Source organism: Microcaecilia unicolor, chromosome 6 (genome assembly GCF_901765095.1).
Source record: "Microcaecilia unicolor chromosome 6, aMicUni1.1, whole genome shotgun sequence".
NCBI lineage: Eukaryota > Metazoa > Chordata > Amphibia > Gymnophiona > Siphonopidae > Microcaecilia > Microcaecilia unicolor.
Genome location: NC_044036.1, coordinates 324556029 through 324574303, shown reverse-complemented (window position 1 = coordinate 324574303; position 18275 = coordinate 324556029).

Here is an 18275-nt window from a genome sequence, read left to right as displayed (position 1 = left end):
CTGTAACACTGTGCCTAAATTCTGGGAACGCTCTTGACCTGCCTCTCCAATGACCCAGCCCCTTTTGGGTTGTATTGTATGCCAAACAATTTAGATGTGTGGTGATATAGAAAGTGCCAAATAACATCAGTGGTTGATTGTTGACACTTCGTTAACTCATTAATTTGTGCACCTACCCTTGGGCGACCTATATAAAATCCACTGGAAAATGTCCTAATAAATCAGTGCATCGCTTCAATTATTTGCTCACTGGTGGAATCATGTGTTTTTCCGCTGCAGGAGTTTCACTTCCCATAGTAGCTGTATAGCACATATTACAGAGGAGTGAGTATTCAAGGGGAAATTGTCTTTTTCCTCTTTTTTTGCCACTTAGAAGTAAACAGGAAGCAGCAGCCTGCAGTCTGGGGCCTTGTGAGGGCTGGGCTCTGAAGCAGTAAACATGCCTAGAGAAAAAAGAGGAGCATTGATCTGTTTTCTGCCTGTTTTTCCAGAAAGGCTGGGTCTTGGGTTCTTGTCTAGTCCCTGTGATTCTAAGGGGCAGATGCTCAGAACCAACCAAACCCCGGTGCTAGAGGCAATTAGCACAAAACTAGCACCTGCATTAATGAGCACAGAATGTCCAGAGGCTCTAGCAGGGCCAGGGAGACAATGTTTGTGCCATCGATTAACGCAAATAGCATGCTAACATAGTCAAACGGATGTTAATTAGGTCATTTCCTATTCCCTCCGAATGCTCAGAGACCAGCACACCAAAAAAAGCCGCCTTACCGCTGAAAAAATAACACCACAGTGTTTGAAGAGAGGATTTCTCATGATTCTTTCTTTCAAATCTGCCAATTTTTATCTAATTAGGAAGCAGAAGAAAGTCCGTGCAAGCCCCTACTGGTAGTGAGAGATGAATGAGTGCGAGTCAGAGCAAACCCAAAAGTGAAAGCACAGGTTGGCTACTGTTTCCTGCAACACCCCCACCCTGCTAGACTGTCATTGTAATGCTTGGATGTTTCACTTAGATATACTTTCCAATCTGACGAAGAAGGGCAACCTTCGAAAGCTAATCAAGAAATGTATTAAGTTATGTCCAATAAAAAAGGTATCATCTTATTTTCTTTTCAATGTTTTATTTTGTTTGATTTCTATTGATAAAAAAATGGAAACACTTATATTTAAAGGCGCAGAAAACAGAAGCCAATCGGGCTCATTTTCAAAGCACTTAGCCTCCCAAAGTTCCATAGAAACCTATGGAACTTAGCCTCCCAAAGTGCTTTGAAAATATGCCTCTAAGTGTGCGTCACTTTCGTGTTTGCCTGGCGCATGCACACAAGAGCTGAGCTTCTGCACATGCGCCAATCACGTTCCCCCCTTGCTTTCGCTTTACAGCGTGCATATCATTTGAATACCATTTCCTTTGAGCACTGGTGAGCTAGATTTCTGCGCAGTTCCAGCAGTATGGTTTCTGCACTGTTGGCTTACCGCGGGAGTTCTGAGCCTCGGCCCGTGGGAGTTCTGAACATCATCGGCCCATAAGAAAGGTATCTGTCTGTTTAATTTTGTTATGACATCCATGTGTTTGTATGTAACACCAATTGCTATCCTCTAATCTGGAATGGCGAATGCCATAACGGTACATTGTAAGCCACATTGAGCCTGCAAATAGGTGGGAAAATGTGGGCTACAAATGCAACAAATAAATAAGAATGCAGAGCTGCAGGCCTTGAAAGACTGGGCCCTGGAAACTGACCTGGTTGGGGTCAACAAAAAAAAAGAGAGAGAAGAGAACTCCTTCATCTGTGGTGCTGAGGCCTAGAGGGAAGAATCACAGGCATTAGGAAGTCAAAATTAATAGAAAAAAAGGAACATAAGAATTAAAAAAAAATAGCCATATTGAATCAAACCAATGGTCCATCTAGCCCAGTATCCTGCTTCCAAAAGTGGCCAATCCAGGTCACAAGTACCTGGCAGATACCCAAATACTAGCAACATTCCAAATAGAACCCCAAAGAGTAGCAAGATTCCCTTCAGAATCTCAAAAAGTAGCAACATTCCATGTAGAACCCCAAAGAGTAGCAAGATTCCATTCAGAATCCCAATCAGTAGCAACATTCCATGTAGAACCCCAAAGAGTAGCAAGATTCCATTCAGAATCTCAAATAGTAGCAACATTCCATGTAGAACCCCAAAGAGAAGCAAGACTCCATTCAGAATCTCAAAAAGTAGCAACATTCCATGTAGAACCCCAAAGAGTAGCAAGATTCCATTCAGAATCCCAAATAGCAGCAACATTTTTTAAAACCCAGGTACACTAACCACTGTTACCAGAGCTTATTCGTTGAGTGAAAAAAATATTTCCTCCTATTTGTTTTAAAAATATTCCCATGTAATTTCATTGAGTGTCCCCTAGCCTTTGTAATCTTTGAAAGAGTACAAAATTGATTCACTTCTACTCGTTCTACACCCCTGCTGCACACAAGGAAGTCCCGCGTTAGTATATGCCATGCTGATTTCCTAGTGCTCTTCAGTAGGCATACCTCTAAGTTTGTACCTGAAGCAATGGAGGATTAAGTGACTTGCCCAAGGTCACAAGCAGGATTTGAACCCTGGCTTCCCTGGTTCTTAGCCTACTGCTCTAACTACTAGGATACTCTTCCACTCCATGTACAATGTAAATACGCTCATGTCAACACATATATTTCACTCATGCATTCACCTATGCATTTTTGTAAAAGCCATTTACCTAGGGTAAAACATGCTTGTGAAACATATGTAAAGCGCTGTATAAAAGGAAGCCCATTGTGTATTATGTTTTAAGTCCTCATGGACACAAATAGAATTGGTTGTATTTTCCTTAACCCCTGTTCATTTATCAGGATTTCGTGTATCATGCGAAAACTGATGAATAATTAAAAAATGAAATTGTAAGGTTGCATGCTGTACTCTGGGAGATGATTTAAGAACACTTTGTCCTTTCAGAAAGATCGCCTTGCCAAGATTTGGATCTTTCAAGATGGATGATCCATTAGCACAATTAAAAAATTTCTAAATTAAGTACCAACCACAGCCCTGATTTTCCTCATGAGCTGTTCATTTTGCTGGTGGATGTTTATTTATTTCAACATTTTGTTTTTGGTACCCCAAGTACCCATTAAAAAAATTGCAAACATAATGAATCCCCTCCCTAGAGTACTCAAAAGACAAGTGAGCATCTAAAGCAATGGAAGATAAATGGCTGCCATATTAAATGGTTTTTCCAATTGGAGAAGAATTATCAAGCTGCATTATGACTGTAATGCACCATATTTACCCTTTATGTGACTTAAAGGGCACTAATGCAGGTTATGTAGCCATAACAGAGTGAAATTTAAGTCACCGTGGGTACATGTTAATGAGATGCAAGACATGCAAATGCATGTAAAACAGCTCATTAGTATGTAGAAACCAGAACACCACATGCTGTGTTATGCCAGCAAAGAGCTGGGGTTAGTTTTCCATCCCAGAAGCAGAAACGACAGCAAGGGGTTGTCAGTGGCATTTAAACCTGGTGCCAGGAAAGACAGGGATTCACTCCCCTGCCAGGACCCCACTAGACCACCAGAAATGTTACAGTAGTCCTGAGGAGAGTCCTGGGGGCCTTCCAGGGGGGACCATCACATTTTGGGGTATTTCTGGGTAGTAAGGTGCAAGAAAAGCCCAACTGCAAACGAGGAGTTCATGTGACAGGGACATGGGAAGGTCACCAAACAATGTGCGCAACTTACAGAATCCTGTCAGTTGTGCATGCAGAATAGCATTTATAGGTGCATCACGTGTGTGCATTTACGATTGCTATTGACATAGTGAAAGTGGTTGTGCCTAAATACTGGTGCATAGCTGCCAACTTACACTAGTAGTGTATAACAAATTTAGCGTGTAAATTTGCCATTATAGAATATTAGCTTTAATGCTCAGATTTTGGCACCTATATTTTAGCGCCCTTTATAGAATTGTACTCTGTTCCCCGAATTCTCTATATGGTGCCCAGATTTGGGCATCCAAGATATGCACACTCGTTAATTGAGTAAAGAGCACTTAACTACCAGTAATTGACTGCTATCAATTTTTGAGGTTAATTGTCCGCAGTTAGGATTTGCACACATCTGGCAGCGTGTTATTCTAGAAGACATGGTGCTTAACTCTACTAGTGTGTAACTCAAGAGGGGGCGTGGCCAAGAGCGTGTCAGGGACATTCTGAAAAGCATGTAGTTAAAGAATACTGCCTCAGTGTGCTTAACTTGGGTGCCAGCACTTACAGCAGGTTTCAGCAGGCATAAGTCTGGCACCTACAGTTAGGCAGTGGCATTCCTAGGTCGACTGCCACCTGGGGTGGATTGTGCACCCCCCCGGGTGCATCATCCTGTCTCCCAGTGATTCAACCCCCTGGCACATCACCCTCCCCGGTGCATCACCTTCCCCCCCCCCTAGCGCATCACCTCCACCCCCACCGGTGCATCATCTCCACCCCTCCCGGAGCATCATCATCCACTCCCCCCCCCCATGCGCATCGGGGTCAGGGGGTGCAAGGAGCAGGAAGTAACATCAGAGGGAGCAGGGAACCGGCGAAATGTCATTACCAGCCTGAAATGTCATACCCAGCTCCTTGACAGCAGTATGCAGGTCCCTGGAGCAGTTTTTAGTGGGTGCAGTGCACTTCAGGCAGGTGGACCCAGGCCCATCCCCCCCTATCTGTTCCACTTGTGGTGGTTAATGTAGAACCCTCCAAAAAAACCCAAACCCTCTGTACCCACATGTAGGTGCCCTCCTTCACCCCATAGCTGTCAAGGAGCTGGGTATGACATTTCAGGCTGGCATACAGGCTGGCAAAAAAAGTTTTATTTTTTATTTTTTGGGTGGGAGGGGGTTGGTGACCACTGGGGGAGTAAGGGGAGGTGATCCCCGCTTCCCTCCGGTGGTCATCTGGTCAGTTGAAGCACTTTTTCCAAACTGGCCTCTTTTTTTCCATTATAAGGTGAAGCCGGCCATCTCGTACCCACGCCCCCGTCCCCATCCCGCCTTCTCTGCCCTACCAACACGCCCCCTTGAAGGTTGGCTGGCGTTGCGACGAAACAGCAGTTAAAGCCGGCCAAAATCTGCTTTCGATAATACCGATTTGGCCGGGATCGGGAGATCGCCGGTGATCTCCCGATTTGTGTCGGAAGATCGCTGGCGATCCCTTTCGAAAATAAGCCTGTATGTTACTATATGCAAGCCTATCTCATGCATATTCATTGTGGTAATCTGAAAACCCAACTGGCTAGGGTTGAGAAGCAGTGTTGTAACATACAGTAACTGAACAGGTTCCGATGAGTAACGATATAATATTAACATCTTCCTGGAATACCTCATGAAACCTTTAGAAGCTGGTAGATAAGATAAGGAGCCATTCACGTTTAATCTAGACCTTAACCACAGTCCACAAGTGCACTGTAGGAGAATGTGTACTGTTCCGTTCTACAGAATTGCTTATTTATTTTAAGAACAATCTCACTGATTATTTGACGGGCTGATCTATGACCTGATACACAGCTGACAGTTAGCCATGTGAAACTTTCAGTTGTTAGGGATGTTTCTCATAACAGAGCCAGACAACCTGAATTCAAAGCCATCTTCTCGTACAAGAAAACAGTGCAGGAGGGGCAGGAGACTCTAAGAATCGTTCCTGCTCATGAAAACCTACAGACAGGATCTGGGAAAGAAGGGGTTGTCATAAGACTGGGTGGCTTTTTTGAAAATTGAGAATACCCTGTTTATTTCTTTTGTTCTTGTTTTTTTTCAGTCAGGAGGGGCCCGTACCTAACAGTTTGTTTTTCTTTTATTTTCCATTTTGTTTTTCATTTTAAATAAATGAAACTAACAAGATACAGTATGTAATTCACAAAAAATAAAATGAAAAACAAACAAAACAAAAAAAAAATCGGTTCATTAGTCGGCGGTGTGTTCTACAGTACAATGTTCTGGTACCTGCATTAGTCTTGGAGAAAAGAGACGGGCTGATACTGAGCCCATGGAAGTCAGTATTTGCAAAAGCACTGACGGCTGCAGGCAGAAAATGACCCAGATATTCAAACCAGACCTGGGCAAGTTCCTGGAGGAAAACTCCATATTGAGACAGGCATGGGGAAGCCACTGCTTGCCCTGGGGTCATTAGCATGGAATGTTGCTGCTAATTGGGTGTCTGCCAGGCAGAGGCATAGCTAGGTGGGGCCACGGGGGCCTGGGCCCCCACAGATTTAGTCCAGGCCCCTGGTTTTGCTGGCAGGAGTCCCCAACCCCGGCCAGCCGAATCCTTCTTCAGTGCCGGTCTCCAGCGCGCTGCGCACCGCGCTCACTGATCTGTGCTTTCTTGAGTCCTGACGTCCTGCACATTCCTTCCTTTAAGTGAAACTGAGCATGCTCAGTTTCACTTAAAGGGACGTGCAGGCGCGCCGCGTTTGCTGATCTGTGCTTTCTTCTTTCTGACGTCCTGACTGAGTTTCACTTAAAGGAACGTGCAGGACGTCAGGAGGAAGAAAGCACAGATCAGCGAACGCAGAGCACCTGCACGTTCCTTTAAGTATGGCACTACTTATGTACTTATGTACTACACTCTATTCTGTATAAGGCGCACACCCTTAATAGAAATAAACCTGGTTAAAGACTTAACAACTTTAACCAGACTGCACCAATTTCATTATCCAGGGCAACCAGATAAATTCGTGTTGTGCGGGCAAACTTTAACTGGTCTTTGGGGGAGAGAGTATGGAATTTCCAAAATCAAGCACATTGTTTGAAAATTGGCCTCTAAGACATCACATTTCAGCATTGTCTTAGAGACTGATATTTCAACATCGTCTTAGCGATCGTTATCAATGCCACGCTCTGACATAATTACAAAGATTACGATAACAGACAGATGCACTAACCATCAGATGAACGGTGATGGTGCAGAAGTTCCGCTTTCTTGCAGAATGAAACCTACATATACACCAACTTATAAGGATTTCCTTTTTGGCAAAAGACAGGTTTGAAGTTTACGAGAGCATTAGTGTTTCAGATTTGTGGAGCTAGGCAATCCTATAATCTAATTACAGTAATCTCTCTGCTGCTAAAAAGATGATGACATTCTCTAGACTTTGAACCCAACATGTGGCACTAGCGACTGTGAAACTTATTTTTCATTGACCTCATGCAGCACAGGAAACAGAGGACTCGACTGATGCAAAGCACTGAACTGTTTGCTCTGTAAGATAAGAGACAGTGTCAGTGATAGGGATAAAATCTCACAAAAAATTTTTTCTGGTATCCAGTCAGTATATTTCTACACTTATTCTCAACAAGTATGCATACGTCTACATTTTCTCAACAATCTCTTCAACGAGTGCATAAATATAAGAGCATTGACCTCCGTGACCTCTTTACTGAGGAAATATTCTGTAGAGCTGGTGCTAATAAGATTACGGGGGGGGGGGGGGGTAGGTCCTTGAGACAGCTCGCTGGGTCGAGCGAAACATGCATGTCGGACAGTAATACCCCCCGAGTCCGACATAATAAGCAAGATAAGTAATTAGTCTAAAGATAAAAATTAATTAAAAAATGTTTAAAAGTTTATAAAAGTAACAGTGTACCTAGGAAGAGGTTGATGTTTGTATAGACTGCCACATAAAACCTGCAAGGGTGGTGGGCGGTGAACATCACTGAGGTCACTGTAGAAGAATATATGAATGCTCTTATATTTATGCACTCGTTGAAGAGATTGTTGAGAATAAGTGTAGAAATATACTGACTTGCTATTGATTGAGTGATAGGGATAAAAAATACTCAACTGCATATGCACCTAGTCTTCACTCTCAGTCTTTAACAGCCACCAGTGAATCGGGTTTTCAGGATAGTCCTCATGAATATGCATGAGAGAGCTCTCTTAAACCTCCGCGGCTGCCATTATGTTGCGGACCACAGTGAAAAGCCAATGATGGTTGTCTAGGGGAGGGGTAACCTGGTCATAACAATGAGTGTGAGTGAGAACCTGTGTAGAAGTATTCTGTACTGTATGCATTTAATTAAGTGAAGAAGCAGGAAGGCATGAATAAATGATGTTAGAACAGTGGCGTAGCTAGGTGGGGCCACAGGGGCCTGCCCCCCCCTCCCCAAATTTGCTCTGGGCCCCTGGTTGAGCATGCAATTTCACTAAAAGGAGCATGCCTGACATGAGGGGGAAAGAGAGCAGGGCAGGCAATGCGGCGGTGCCGGAGAGCAGTGCTGGACGAAGTCTTCAGCTGGCGGGCGTTGGGGACCCCAACCACCCAAGATGTACAGTGGCAGCAGTGGGTGGTGGAGGGGGGACGGCAAGGCGGCAGAGAGGGGCGGCGGCGTGGCAGTGACCAAAATGTGCCCCCCCCCCCACCCACCTCGGGCTCTGGCTCCCTCCCACCTCGAGGTCTGGCTACGTAATGAAGGCACAATGTCACAAGGACATAAGGAAGAGTAGCACAAGCTGTGTCATCGATGGAATGGTGGAAGAGAGAAGAAGCAGGATCATACAATTGAGGATATATGGGAGTGAAATGAAAGCTGTGGATCTAATGACACTCCAAGGCATTTCATGGGTTCTCAAACCTGATCGGCTGGAGTTTGAGGTGGGTAGTTTCCTCAGGAAGGAAGGAGATTGAGGCAGGAAAGTCTGTTGGTCACAGATATGAATTTTGGAGGGAAAGTTTGTTGGTCTGAATTTTAAATTCTGGCGGGAATGTGGCTGGAAATTCATTGGGACGGTCTGCCTCTGAACCTATAGAAATTCCCCTCTCCACTCACCCCTGCAGAAGCAGACCGTCCCAATGAATTTTCAGCCTCATTCCTGCCAGAATTTAAAATGATGACAAATGCCGGGAGGATTTCCGTGGTCTGTGTCCCAAAAATGACAAAGACAAAATCATGATCAAGTATGTGTGTGGTTTGATCATGAATTTATTTATTTATTTAATACATTTATACCCCACATTTTCCCACTAGTTGTAGGCTCAATGTGGCTTACACATTGTAGGGTAGGCTACAGTTCAGAAAGTATAAATGAACAATGCAATAGTAGGTTATTGAGCGTATAGGTATCATATAAAACAACAGAGATAACAAAAGATAGTACAGGGTAATACAAGATAATAAGGTCCATGGATTTTGCTGATAACAGGAAAAATTAAGATTAGGTTGAGTCTGGAAGGTATGCCTTTTTGAACATGGTGATCGTCAATAATTTTCTGAAATTTAAATAATTCTGAGTTGATTTTAAGGTTCTGGGTAGTGCATTCCATAGTTGTGTGCCTATGAAGGAGAAGTTGGATGCCTAGGTAGATTTGTATTTAAGGCCACTGCAATCTGGATAATGTAAATTTAGGTTGGATCAGGAGAAACTGGAACTGTTTCTGGATGGTAGATCCACCAGATCTAACATGTATTCGGGAATTAATAATGAGTGTGACTGTTGGGCAGACTGAATAGGCATTTAGGTCTTTATCTGCTATCATCTACTGTTTTACTATGGCACTTATATTTTAAGCATCATTTCTCAAAAGGACGTCCATGTGCTTGAAACATCCAAATCCCGATGCTGTAAAAGCAGAATATGAGCATTCAACAGTGCAGTACGTCCAAGTAGCAAGGGGGGTATGTACAAGTTTTGAATTTTCATGAAGCCAACAGGAGTGGCCTGCTGGTTAGAGCACCGGTCTTGCAATCCAGAGGTGGCCGGGTTTTTTTTTTGTTTTTGTTACATTTGTACCCCGTGCTTTCCCACTCATGGCAGGCTCAATGCGGCTTACATGGGGCAATGGAGGGTTAAGTGACTTGCCCTGAGTCACAAGGAGCTACCTGTGCCTGAAGTGGGAATCCAACTCAGTTCCTCAGGACCAAAGTCCACACCACCCTAACCACTAGGCCACTCCTCCACTGTTGCTACTATTTGAGATTCTACATGGAATGTTGCTATTCCACTAGCAACATTCCATGTAGAAGTCGGCCCTTGCAGATCACCAATGTGGCCGCGCAGGCTTCTGCTTCTGTGAGTCTGACGTCCTGCACGTACGTGCAGGACGTCAGACTCACAGAAACAGAAGCCTGCGCAGCCTTCTACATGGAATGTTGCTAGTGGAATAGCAACATTCCATGTAGAATCTCCAATAGTAGCAACATTCCATGTAGAATCTCCAATAGTATCTATTTTATTTTTGTTACATTTGTACCCTGCGCTTTCCCACTCATGGAAGGCTCAATGCGGCTTACATGGGGCAATGGAGGGTTAAGTGACTTGCCCAGAGTCACAAGGAGCTGCCTGTGCCTGAGGTGGGAATCAAACTCAGTTCCTCAGTTCCCCAGGACCAAAGTCCACCACCCTAACCACTAGGCCACTCCTCCCACTGCTGCTCCTTGTGATCTTGGGCAAGTCACTTAACCCTCCATTGCCTCAGGTACAAACTTAGATTGTGAGCCCTCCCGGGGCAGAGAAATATCCAGAGTACCTGAATGAAACTCACCTTAAGCTACTACTGAAAAAGGTGTGAGCAAAATATAAATAAAGAAGAATGTTGTTATGAAGTTTTAACATAAGTATTATTGCTGGATAGCTCAGAAACATCAATACTGGTGTTTCAGTGATCAAGAGATAAAGGGCTTATTATTTTCAGATGTGGCTGCCAGTCTAGAGAGGTACTGCGGTGTTTTGTTTGGATCCCTGCCATTGAGTCCATTAGACAAGTCATTTAAAAAAAATTTTTTATTAAGTATAATTTTTATATTTGTTATGTCACAATCTGAAATATAATAATGTCATGCTTTTTATTATTTTACTACTTTTCTTCACACAAATGTTACCGCATGAGCCAATATTAAAGCTACCACAGTAATGGACTTGTTCCTATCAAGTATAACAAATCAATTTTCTGTGCACTGAACGTTCCCACCAAGTATAACAAATCAATTTTGTGTGCACTAAACCCCGGATTCTATAAAGGTCGCCAAATTGGGCAAGATCCTGATTGCGCACAACTAAATTAGTTAATGAGCCGTTGACATGCAGTAACTGGCTGCTAACAATCAATTATTATATATCTCTAAATACTCAGCTTCAAAGGTAATACATCAGTAGCGTTTTAACAGGATCGTCAGATCAGCGTGCCTACCTCTATAATGGCTGATGATTGTATGAGCCAAGCATATTTAAGAGACAGTACCGCAATCCTCACTGATCCCAACTTTTGATTTTTACTTAGATTCTCATTTTTCTTAAATTTTCCGTATTTATTATTATATTTAAATTCCAGAGTAATACTTAGCTTTCCAGCCTCAGCAAGCAGTATATAATGGAGACCCAATGTCACCGACATAGATCCATGTTTCGCAATATGCTGTTTCAAGGTAGTCTCCAAACCTATTTTTTTAACGCGGTTTTCTGACAAAATAATAGCAATTGGAGATTTCACACAGGGATTCAGGATTGCAAATCCATAAAATTAAACAATTAATTTATTGTTACCAAGGGTTCCAGAATACCTACCCCAGAATTTGCAGGCACAATGAAAGGCACAAGAAAGGTATTTGAAGAAGGAGAACAGTAGTCAATTGATTTCATCAGAAAAAAATAATCCAGGGAGGGCTTCCCATGGGGCTCAAGACCAGACAGGAAAACTTTGGTATGCAAGCTGCGTGTGGATTAGCAGTCAGGCATCCAGGATTGCTAGCTGTGCAGAGAGAAAGGGAGAAAATGAAAACCCCCAGGCAGCTTGAACACCGTACCCTTTTAAGACAGAGCTTCCAAGTTACTTAGTTCTGAGATGAAGGTTCCAGGCCAGTCCTGGATTTTTCACAGCCTCATCAAGTTTATCAAGAAGCAAGGCAAAATGGGAAACGCATACAGGGTCTCAAGGCACAACAGAACCGGTGGTGGGAAGCGGGGCTGGTGGTTGGGAGGCGGGGATAGTGCTGGGCAGACTTACACGGTCTGTGCCCTGAAAAGGACAGGTACAAATCAAGGTAAGGTATACACAAAAAGTAGCACATATATCTTGTTGGGCAGACTGGATGGACCATACAGGTCCTTTTCTGCCGTCATCTACTATGTTACTATGTTATGTCAAGGCACAAGACAGCAGGACAGGAACACTGAACCAGTATAGAAGAACCCCCGTGGGAGAGGCGGGGGAGGGGGGATAGACTACCAAAGCCTGCCTTGGTCTGGTCTTCGTTGGGTCAATCAGAAAAGAGGAACTGTGATTACTATCACACTTACATGTTCAGCTAAATCACACTTTCATGTAACTGCCCTCATTTTTTGAACCATCTCCGCACTGATATTTGTCTAGAAACTTCCTTCACAACATTTAAAGCTATGCTACAGACATACTATTTTGTCCAGGCTTTTCCTACCCTACTTTTCCTGTAGTGTTCCCTAACCTGTCCTTTGCCCAGTTCCAGTGGAACCTACTAGCGGCACTCGGCTGCCCTCCATCCCAAATTCTTGACTGTATTCACATCCTCCCTTCCTCCTGTACCTTATTAACATAATTATTGATTGCACTCAATAATCTACCTCTTGTCTCTCTTTTATATTTTCTTACTCCAAATATTTATTATAAACCATTTAGATATTCAGTCAAGATAGGCGGTATACAAAATAAAGTTGAATTATGAACTACGACCAGGAAATTGCACTTTGATTGGGTCTCAACCTTACACAAACATTTTACAGCAGGAATTTACAGTAAACCCTGAGTAGCTGATCGAAGGTTATGCATAGGATTATGTAGGGCTAATGTTGCTTAAAAATGTGGTGGTGGCCAGTCCATATAAAACTACTACTACTACTTATCATTTCTATATTTTCTTGAACTCTGCTCTCCAACCAATGGGTGTCCAGAGGTGTGTCAATAAATTAATTAATTAGCAAACAAATTAATTAATATTGTTCTTTTAACTTTTATCCTAATCAGTATTTCTTTTGTTCTTATGTTTTAAAAATGCACTGCCAGATGAAAGGACCCAGATTTGATTCCTAAGTCAGGTTGGGTTAGTCAAGGCTGGCTATGCCACAGAGGAAGAATTGAGGCTCTTGAAGGTAGGAATCATAACCAAGACCCAATGGCAACACCTACCGGTTACATTTTGGACCTAAATTTTTAGGGCTCTGGAAGGATATAAAATATGGGGGGGGGGGGGGGAGAAATCCCTTATAGTTAAAAGTTAAGACTCCTAGCACCTGGCCCAAACCTTGGTTCCAACTGCACTGGAGATCCAGAAGAGCAGAAGGAAACTGGTTGATTACAACTGCTTCTTTGTTATCCATCAATGAGCAATGTTAGCTAGACTTTTGTAAGTAAACATGTGTCAGAGTCTGCTAGTTGGGCCTCAGGCACTCTAGGTGAGCTATTTTTTGAATATCCTGAGCCTGAAGGACCAGTCCCCTGTGTGCTATTTTCTATCCTTGTGTATGCATTCACACAGCATCAACACTATAATTGTGGCTGGTAATTAACTTAGAGGGAGTCTTGAGATATGTGCGTGTGTGTGTGTGTGTGCGTGTGTGTATGAGATCAGTCAGCTGGCATACCTCCGCTCTATTTCATGTATTTATTTATTTTTCTAAACTCTCGTCTACTGGTTCATCAGTGGTGGATCCTATTGTTGCCTTGTAATCTTACAGATTCAAACTTGAGGTTCAATGTTCAATCAGTAGGAAACGGAATGCAATAATTCTACTAGCTCTTCTGATAACTATTCTCCAATTGGCAATAGATAAGAAAATCAAATCAATACCAGTTTGCTATTGTTTCTTGGAGAAGCATTTTCCGATAATGGTTTGTTGCATAACATTGATGGAAGCTGATGTGTTTTTCATCCTATACTGCCTTGTGCTCCTGTGAGCCGAGTGTGCACTGGGAATTCACCTTAGTAAAACTTTATTAAAACCGGAGGGGCCCTTTCACAAAGGCATGCTGGAAAATGGCCTGCGGTAGTGTAGACGCGTGTTTTGGGTGTGCACAGAATCGTTTTTCAGCGCACTTGTAAAAAATGCCTTTTTTTCAGTTTTGCCGAAAATGGATGTTTTTATTGCACAATAAATATGTATTTATTTTCCCGCTATGAAAATAAAACTGACACAGAAGAAAATAATAATTTATATAGAAGCTGCTGCAGGAGCAGACTTTCCTTACAGGCTGTGGTACCTTTTATGGCAGAATATGCTCATCTCCGTCATTAATACGATTAGGAAAAACTTGCTGCAATACAGTTAGTTCCACAATGCCAGACTTTATCAGCGTCACTGGATAAACTGTGGCATTCAGTCTGCACCAATAAGTAAATCATTTTTATCTTGTGTACACACAGATTAATAGGCAAACAAAAACAGCTGAAGTGCAGTGGAAAGACTGGAGCTGAGTCTTTTCCTCCTCATCACGATGTCCAGTACTCTGTATACAGAGCAGTCAGCTGTGACAGAAGCTGATGGATTCCTTGCAATCATGACTCGCTGTAAACAAACAACTTATGTATCACTAACACGCAAGATCAGGTAATTTGATATCCCGAAAGGCAACTCCAGAAGCGAAAAAAAATCAACCTCTTGTTCTGCAAGATTCCTGAGCTGTAGAAACACGTGAATACCTGAAGCTCAGCAATTTTTCCCAAGTACTTGTGGAAAAGATATTTGGGCTGGTTAGTGATTGAGGTCAGGGACATGGAGGAAGCAGAAATAATTTGGATTTGCCCTACTGACTTTTAGAGCCTGAAGCACAAAGCTTACTGTGCTAACAAGGTGTGATTTACACTGGTTCTAGGCAGCTTAGCATTCATGTTTTTCAGCGAGTAATGCACAAAGGGATCCTGCCTCGATCTTACCATTCGCAGTAGCAGCCAATGATAATCCTATGCAAATTTATTACAAAGAGCTGATTAGTATAAAAATGAGCATTCTGACTGATGTACAGCCATTTCCAAACGATGCACTGAAAGGAGCGCCTACCTTTAAAGTGCAAAATTTTCCGGGAGGTCTGGAACTGTCGTAGCATAATGGCAATGTCTCAACAAAGCAGCCTGCTGTCATATTTTAATAGTATTTGCCCGTGTCTGTTAAATATGCCATGTGCATATGTCCTGCACATAACAGCACTCTGAAAATGTTGTCATAGAACACAAAAAAAAACAAACTGAAGCACATTGTGGAGGTATGTGCACGGTACCAGCAGCTGGAAAAAAAGCTACATACAGCTTTCATACATGCATATATAAAAAATACCCCCCCCCCCCCCTCTCCACCCCAGGGGTGTGAAAGTTCTCGTGGAACCCTACAAAAAGAAACTGTAAAAAAGTTGTCATGGAACTAAAAAAGGCTGAAACACGTTGTGGAGGCATAAACACGGCACACACACTGCAGTTTTCTTTTCTTGGGTGGGCATATAGCATCAATGCTTAGCGAGTGACTGTTCTACACATTCGCTAGACGCTTTCCCTACCGAGCTGCTTGCTGAAATTGCATGCAGCTCATTTGCATGCAATTTCCATTAAGCATTGCTCACTATTTTGAAATCAATCCCATCTAGGGACAGATAAGTACCTGCAAATACCCCCAAATTCTATATACTGCACCTTAACTTCTGTGTGGAAATCAAAGCATATCCTATATAATAAAACTCACCCTCAACATTCTGAGGACACTGACGTCACTGTCAGGTCCTCCGGGCACTTCCTTCCGGTTCGAAGCCTTCGTGGTAGTGAAGCCACCGAAAACACTGTGTTGGGGCCCCACCCTCGCGTCAAACGTGATGATGTCGAGGGCGGAGCAATGGCATCAGTGGCTTCACAACCAACGAATCAGCAGATTGAAGGTGGCGTGCCGAGGTCCGCAACAATGGCGGACAGTGCCTTCAGGACGCCGAAGGGGTGAGTAGGGAGGGGGGGAGGTTCGGAAGGAAACCGTGCTAGTGCCCGTTTCATTTGCGCAAGAAACGGGCATGTTTTACTAGTTGTATAATAATGCACATAACTTAATTGGTAAACTAGCCAATTGGATGTTAATAAGCAATTATCAGCACTAATTGACATTAATTACAATTTATGCACACAGTTCGCTAACAAGGTTGCCAGGTGGAAAATTTTTTTCCCACCCAAACCAGCCTAAATCCAGCCCAAAACCCGCCCAAACTCAAACCCCGCCCATGACACCCCCACCCCCGCGTCATCACCCCCACCCCCGCCATCATCAACCCCGCCCCCACCGTCACCAACCCCGCCCCCGCCGTCACCGGCCCCGCCTCCCTCATCATCGGCCCCGCCCCCGTCACCGGCCCCGCCCAGAACATCACTAACCCCGCCCAAAACGTCACTAACCCCGCCCCCCGCGGCCGAAAAAATCGCCTGAAAACCGCCCAAAAGAAAAAAAAGTAGCCCAAAAAACCGCAACCCGCCACGGGCAAAAATTTCCCGCGGCGGGTCGCGGAAAACCGCCCAATTGGCCGGTAAAACCACCCACCTGGCAACACTGTTCGCTAAGTGTATTCTGTAATGTGGTGCATATACATTCAAAATCATACAGTTGATAGGGGACATGGAATGGGCATTTCTAAAGTCTATGCATATTTTATAGAAGACATCCGCTCTGCACCTAATATGGGGTGTCAGGATTTATAGCCAAGCGCAATCCAAAGGGTTGTGTAGGATGACCATAAAGAAATAAAATGAAGAGAGTGGGAAATACCCTCAGAAACCAAGGCTCCCGCGAGGTCTGATCAACAAGACACTTATATCTACAAGAATAACTGATAGAAATCAAACAAAATAAAACATGGAAAAGAAAATAAGATGATACCTTTTTTATTGGACATAACTTAATACATTTCTTGATTAGCTTTTGAAGGTTGCCCTTCTTCCTCAGATCGGAAATAAGCAAATGTGCTAGCTGACAGTGTATATAAGTGAAAACATTCAAGCATTACTATGACAGTAAAATAGATACCATTGGAGATTCTACATGGAATGTTGCTACTATTGGAGATTCTACATGGAATGTTGCTATTCCACTAGCAACATTCCATGTAGAAGGCTGCGCAGGCTTCTGTTTCTGTGAGTCTGACGTCCTGCACGTACGTGCAGGACGTCAGACTCACAGAAGCAGAAGCCTGTGCGGCCACATTGGTGATCTACAAGGGCCGACTTCTACATGGAATGTTGCTAGTGGAATAGCAACATTCCATGTAGAATCTATAGAAATCAAACAAAATAAAACATGGAAAAGAAAATAAGATGATACCTTTTTTATTGGACATAACTTAATACATTTCTTGATTAGCTTTCGAGGAAGAAGGGCAACCTTCGAAAGCTAATCAATAAATGTATTAAGTTATGTCCAATAAAAAAGGTATCATCTTATTTTCTTTTCCATGTTTTATTTTGTTTGATTTCTATTGATAACCTTAAGAGTGGACTAACACGGCTACCACACTCCTCTACTTAAGAATAACTGAGTAACAAGAAACTTTTCCAAGCCACAGCGTAGCATATATGAACTTAGCTTAATAAATGCTGGCTTGACAACCCCACATCTCAACTGCTGATTTTCAATGGGGCCCGATACGTTTCACCCATTACAGGGCTTCATCAGGAACCTTTCAGTTGTATCATGGCACCAGGGGTATCGGTTACAAAGTAGCTGAACTTCTCTTGAATCCGACGCGCTAAATTCATATATGCTATGCTGTAGCTTGGAAAATTGAATTTTTGAAGCTTGGTCATGAAAAAATGAGACCAAGTACAGCCAGCAAAATGCTCTACAAACCTGGCTTTTTTTTTTCATTATTGGGCGAAGCCGGCCATCTCGTGGGCACGCCCCTGTCCCGCCTTCACTACCCTACTGACACGCCCCCTTGATGTTTCGCCGGCTCCGTGACGGAAAGCAGTTGAACCCGGCCAAAATCGGCTTTCGATTATACCTATTTGGCCAGGTTCAGGAGATCGCCGGCCAATGGCCGGCGAGCACTTTCGAAATGAGCTGGATTGAGCCTGCAAATAGGTGGAAAAATGTGGGATACAAATGCAGCAAAATAAATAAATCTATATATATATATAAATAAATAAATCTCTCTATATAATTTGCTCCTGCAAAGTTCCAATGTGTCTACCTGCCTTCGTAACCATCTACTGACGTCAGCCAGCCTCCAGCATTCCATTCCCCCTCACTGCCCCGCCCTTGCGTCAAAACGTAATGACGTCAGAGGGCGGAACAGTGAGAGGAA